The sequence below is a fragment of the Branchiostoma belcheri genome, unplaced genomic scaffold (genome assembly GCF_001625305.1).
Source record: "Branchiostoma belcheri isolate BF01 breed outbred unplaced genomic scaffold, Haploidv18h27 scaffold103, whole genome shotgun sequence".
Lineage (NCBI taxonomy): Eukaryota > Metazoa > Chordata > Leptocardii > Amphioxiformes > Branchiostomatidae > Branchiostoma > Branchiostoma belcheri.
The window spans coordinates 658,258-665,310 of record NW_017802414.1 but is presented as its reverse complement, the minus strand read 5'-3'; positions in this window follow the sequence as shown (position 1 = coordinate 665,310).

Sequence of the window (7,053 nt, the reverse complement as noted above, 5' to 3'; positions counted from 1 at the left end):
ACACTCGCAACAAGCAGAAACTGAACACTAGGGCTGCGGACCGGTACACTGTACCGGTCCAATACCGTAAAAATCGTTTCGGTACAGGTCCAAAATACCGGATCATGAAGTAACGAGTATATACCGAAATAGCTAGTTTACACCATGTATATGACTAAAGATAGGTAAATCCTACCACAAAGACGAAAAATTAGCACTGGAAAAGACGTTAACACCGTCGATTGATTTGAGATCCTCAGTCTCACTAGACATCGCGAGAGTGTGGCTGATCCAGGGTTGTGATTGGTCAACAAACTCAAATCAGGTCAGAGGCCTTTGTTGCTTTTGTGTCGTGTCTGTATTTTGCCGCGTAAGCCTCCGTGAAGAACACGTGTTAATTTGTCAAATTGTTCAGGTACAGGTACAGGTCCGGACCTGTACCTAAACCTCTGTACCGGTACCTGTACCTGTACCTGATGTTACGTTTAGGTACGCAGCCTTACTGAACACACCTCTCTGTCGGACCAACAGACTGAAAAACTCTCCCATTCCATACCTTGTAAACCTTCTCAACAAGGGACAGTGAACTCTGAACTGTACTCTGAACAAACTTTCTGAATTTCGAATCTAAAGTTTACCCTGCACCTATCTTGTTGTCAATCTACGCCTAACTACGAGTTTTAATTGATCTTTTTATCTTTAAGAGATGCCAATTTGTTTTATATAGAAATTAAGAATTTACTTTTAAAACTGTAAATACCCAAAGCTTGTGTATAATAATATAAAACGAGTTCAATGGTTTGTAAATACCAACGCAATTCAGACTTTTGTCTGCCATGTTTGTATTGAAAATAAAGTTTCAAAGTTTCAAAGTAATCAAATCCTAAGACACGATTTTTGATCTCATTCCTCTACGTCGAAAATTTTAAGATCAGAGATTTTCGGTAAAATACGTAGTTCATCTTATTGCAAGGTGTTTGCCTAAAGCTATCTATATAGCACGGAGGACGAAAAAATACAGTACAAATATGTCTTTTTAAAAGATGCCTGTGTCTCTAGCTAAGGGCAATGCATCCTTTTTTTTAAATCAATCTCGTTTCCCGTCGGCTGAACAGACAATCACGTGACCCCTACCCTGATACTAATTATTCCGCCCCTTTACCCTCTGACCCTTCCTCCCTAACCCTCGTAAGGGTCATTCGTGGCTCAACCTTTCTCTGTACGGTCACATTCCCGCATGACACATACCCTCCCATGACTAACCCGAGAACACCTGGATTCTAGTACGTTAGTTATGTTTTCTCATCTCATACGACATCGCGCTACCTTAGTTCCAACTGACTTATCTAGACTCGTACATTTCGTCATAGTACATTTCGTCATACTCGTACATTTCGTCATAGCACTATCCTCATTGGTACCTGCGACTTAGCGCACGTAATCAGTTGTTACATAACCTTTATGTTGTCTCTTCTCTGCAAGATACATTTGTACTTGCCTTGCTAACGTTCCCAGTCACATTGTGGCCTTTGCTGTACTCAGTATGTTGTGTAGTTGTAACCTCTGATATACTCCAGAATTGTGTTATTGTCGTATTTTCACGGTGGTAAAATCTGGGCTGAAAAGTTCCCACATGTCATAGAACCCGAACTGTGTTCGATCGTGTTCGATATGGGGAATTCGAATCGAACCCGCGTTCTATTTCGGGGTCACCTGCGGTCATTTACTATAAAGCGGCAAAACAAGCCTTTCTACCTCCGTGCATTGCAACAGATAAAAAACAACACTTTTCTATAGATACAAACAGTTTCCTGGACAGTACATGTCCCCTATCATTTTTGTGGATCTGTAACGTGTAGCGACGCTACTGTCGTATCCTTGGGTGACCTTGAATACTGTAATGATTCTTTACACCAGTATGAATAACACGATGCAGACTTTTGGTCGACATGACATGTCTGCAAAACTCGTTTTAACCTGCAAGCATGGAGAGTCAAACATACCCCATTCACGGCTCAAAATGACCGTTACGGTTGTCCCGAAAAATTGTGTTTTAGGGATTTTTGAAAAATGGCCTCAATTTTGAATTATGGGTAATTAAGTGCGAAAAATGTTTTAAAAAATCATTTTTTCACCAATATGTCACCAAAAGCTAGACTTCAAATCAGAAATTAAAAAATCCCTAAAACACGATTTTTGATCTTATTCCTAGTCGTCGAAAAATATAAAAATCGGGGATCTGGGGTAATATACGTAGCCAGGTTAAAACGATGTTTGCCTAAAAACATGACATGACTTGTGCTCGGAAACCCGAAAATAATCGTCTTTCTGAGCGAAATTTAAAAAAATCATTGATTTAACATAAAAAGCTAACATTGAAAGGATGTTAAGACGATAATTTCATTTTAATTTGACGAAATTTACCCCTAAATATTATTTGTGTATTTTCAAATATTTTACGGGTAGTCCAAAACAGGCCAAAATAGCGTGTTGTAACCCGATACCTTTTAGAACGCGCCTAGCAATGGGAAAGAATGCCGTAGTGACAGACCGCCGTGTTTGAACCGTGTAACTTACGAAGGTCAGTAGTTATTCAGGTGTACCTGTAACGCATCATTTGGTTAGCCAGGATGTTTTCAACCTTGTTCTCGCAGATGAGCTTTTGAACTTCGCCGGTTAGAAGTTACTTACAAGTTAGGATGCGTTAAACATCCGCTGGACAGAGCCTTGGTTTAACCGACCAGCCCGACTTTGGCTAAACAATTGGCAACCAGGGTAAAACAGGTCGCCCGCTCGCAGCACATGACTTGTTGTTGTATTAGGCTCCTGTAAAAGTATGTACATGCTATGAGAGCTACAATGTGTAGAGAGTAATGGTGTTACTGAGTTGAGGAGCCAATTGCAATAAATGCCCGACCGTACTGAGGTGACGGTGAGACGGTGAGCTCACTACCCTAATTGTGTGTGTTTGTCTGTGAAATAGACGGGAAACATAGTTCTCTTCGGAGCTTGCGAAGAAGAGAAGTAACATGATTACGTCCAGATATTGTTGCAAGTACGCTGGAACCAATATAACTATTGTGTACAGTATGAAAAACATCTTAAACTAATATTTGCAAATCAATTACATGGTGCATATTTAGGCTTTGTGAAAGCTATTCAGATTGTTGATGGTATAAGAGTCTACTTGTAAATTCACTTACCCGTGTTATTACCTCCATGAAATGTGTCATGGAGGTTATATTTTCAGTTGCGTTTATCTGTCCGTCCGTCCGTCCGTCCGTCCGTCCGTCTGTCTGTTGGTCAACAAGATAACTCAAGAACGCCTGGATGGATTGGTTTCATACTTGGTGTGTTGGTAGGGTGTGACGAAAACTGGAAATGATGAGATTTTGGTCCCCCTAGTGGCTTCCCTTGGTACTGCAGCGCAACTTCCGGTTTTGATATCTCGCGATCTGGACATGCTAGGGTCATGAAATTTTGGTGGAAGGTAGCTCTCGTGCTTGGGAAGAAGTCATATGAGTTTGGGCCTCCTAGCGGCTTGTTCTGGAACTGCAGGGCACTTTCTGGCGAAATGTTTAAAAGCCAATAAGTCCAGACAGGAACAACATATTTTCATTATTTTTGGTGTGTAGGTAGCTGAGAGAGAGATGTGCATAATTATATGCAAATTATGCAAATGAGGACTTAATTTGCATAATTAATGAGGAAATTCTATAATTACAGTGTTTTACATTATACTACTTACATACATGTAATGTATGTAACCTATGGCAGGCGGAACTTCAACAGATACTAATTATGCAAATGATGACCTAATTTGCATAATTAATGCGAAAATTCTATGATTTCGTAATGGTGAATGATGAGAATGTCATACTTGGGACATCTGTAAGTTAATCAAAAGTTAACATACATCACGCTGCATATATCATGTTAATGAAGAGGTCATTTGCACAATTAAAGAAGAAATTTACATTTACATATCAAGATCATATTTCATGGAGGTATGAGGTCTCGGAATTCTAGTTAATATTCTTAATATCGCATGTATTAGCAAAATACAAGCGTCGACCAAATAAACATGTTCACATCATACATCAACGGTACTTCTGTTGGGCCTTTGAGTACAAAACTTGTATTTGAAAAGATGTTAAAAGAACAGGAAGTAATATGGACCTTCAGCTGTTTTCAAAAGCTTTGTTTTAATCACAAACCTGCCTCGTTGCTTGACTAGTACGATGTTCTTTGTTAATGCTAATTTGGAAACATTAAACAGCTGGTTTGCCATTATTGCTTCCTTCTTTTGATACCTTTCTAAATACCAATTATTAAACGTTTCTTATCCAAATGTCAAGGTAAAATGTATTTGTTTTATTGCAAATTTACGGGCTTGCTTTTCTATCGTATTACGAATTTTTGTACCAGTAATAACAATATTCTTGTGAACTGGGTATAGTCACATAGTTTACATTGCGATATTTACTTTAAATGACGCACTAACATTCTACCTTGCAGCTCGACACTGTGTGATGTTATCATTAATGCCTGAATATTCTTTTTAAGATTTTAATGAAACACAATCCTTCCTTCAAGTTGTTTTTTTTTAATAGTTAATGTCCGTAATGTCTTTCATCAGGATCAAACTGGAGTGTTTGAAGAAGTTCAACTCTCAGTTCCTTCTGACGTTCCTTCCACCAGGTGTGCGCGCTAACGAACATTATTCCAAACATGACCAGGGCCACGCCTGCAAAATGGAAGGAATTTGGTACTTTCTGCAGAAAGAAGTAGTCCAGTATTAAAGTGAAAGGGATGCCAAACATGCGTACTGTAGTTGTGATATACGCCGTCAGAAATTTTAAGGCTGCAAGGAGCAAAAAGGTGCCAAGTTCTTTCGTCACCCCAAGTCCTACTACATATAACACGGTACGCAATGACATTGTCCAGATTGGGGTCTCTGCCGCATATGTTATTGCTAGAAATGCCACTGTACCTACCAAATTTTGATAGAGCAAAATTGTGAATATAGGAACCTGTAGTGATCCTGTCAGGTACCGCCTAAAGACAAAATCGGGCGCTAAGGCCAACGACGCGGTTAGCGGAATTACGATTGACAAGACGAGTAGTTCGGTGGACATCCCATCTACTTGTGTGTTCCCTACCGCCACTAGAACAACCCCTATCATGCTAATGAAAATCCCACAAACATCTGCAAGAAACAGAGATTCCTTCAAGAACACAAATCCGACACAGACTACGAATAAAGGGGTCAAACCTTGAATGATACCAAACGCAATTCCAGGAACCGTGTAGACAAAAGAAAGCATGTACGCAATCATAACGGCATTTGTAAAAATCGAAAATAGGAACAGCATGATATTCTGGCGTCTATTTCCACCCGTTAATCTCGGCCGACAGAATGCTAAGATAGGAATAAGTATGAGAAGTCCAATAAATCGCATTAAGAAAATAATTTGGAAATTTGGAAGGCCTTCCTTGCTTACTATTGCGGTAAACTCCCCAGCAAAAGACATAGCAATGGCTGACATGACCGTTAGCAAAATGCTTTTCGCTGCTGCGAATGAAGGCGAAACTTCTCCATCTGTACCTGAAACGTTTTCGCCTTCGGTGGTGTTAGCGGTGGAGGGCATTTCTCTTGTCTTTTTGCTTGTAGTTTCTTCTGATCCTAGCAGGGTTGCCAGTTAGGGCGCTATCTATAAAGATTGGCGCTAAGCGTATTGCCAATGTTTTTAGCCAAATTATGCAACTTAGAGAGCAGCCGTGTAGTGTAAAATCTGATGGTGTTCTTAAGCTGAAATTCTTGCCTTCCGTTTTCTATTCCTCTAAATCAGTATGTAATAGCCATAATATCTGTTTGTTAGTTAATTATCCGTATCTGACTGTTCTCTTTAACTCTAATTGTATGTGAAGAGAACTTATTATCTTCGGGTATGCTGAATTCTCATCGATACCCTCGCAATAATGTCCCAGCGATATCTGCAAACTCGATTATACTCCCCATGAGGAAGCTGTAACCTCGTCGTTGTCCTCTATTACGAAGATGCAACCTCGCTACTGCATTCTCTCATGAAGCTGAAACTTCGCTGGTGCACTCTTCCATAAAGCCGCAACCTCGCTGGTGCACTCCTTTATGAAGTCGCAGCCGCTCTTTCTTGAAGCTGCAACCACAATGATGCTCTCCCTCTTGAAGCTGCAAACTCGCAGATGCACTCTAATCATGAAGCTGAAACCTCGTGGTGTACTCTCTCAGGTAGCTGCACCTCGCTAATTCCATTTCTTAGGAACCTGGTAGCTCGATGATGAACATGCACTCTATCTCTCAGGAAGCTGAAACCTCGATGATGCCCTTTTCAAGGTAATCGTACTGATAATCTCGAAGCTACAATCTCGCTGTTTCCCTCTCTTGAGCAGTTGCATCCTTTGTTGTACCCTGCTGTTCAGCTGCTATGTTGTCTCCTGTTCAGGAAATAAAAGAAAAAAATGTGTCTTCTTTTAGTTAGATTACAAGATACAGCCGAACAGTCAAAGCGTCCAGATGATTCTAGAAGACAAGTGCTTGCTTGAGGAAAAATTGTTAGTTATGTAGAGGCTTATCTAAATGTTGTAAATAATAACATAATAATAGACGTGCTATTGTAGAAAGAGGTTTATTGAGGAAAAGCTTTCATTTAGCTGCCTACCCAAGGGTGGCAGCTATTCTTCCAGTAGAGGGTACATAAGACATAACAATACATCACATACAATTACATATACATTTACATTACATAGTATCTAAAAAGAAAACAAGTGTGTAACATCGTATGTGCTCTACTTATTCAGTGCAGTAAGAAACTAGAGTTCCACCGTCGTGCACCATACCTTCGCCAAATGATATTAATTTTTAGGACTGCAGTCACACAGTCTACACTACTAATTGGACTTTCCCTCACCTGGTGAGTTGATTTTTTTTCTTTCCTCAGCTCACTTCTTCAAAATCGCCATATGTTTCGGAGATTGCGAATGATAGATGGTAGTTATCTACCTACAGTAAGGAAAATTGCTCTACACAAATCT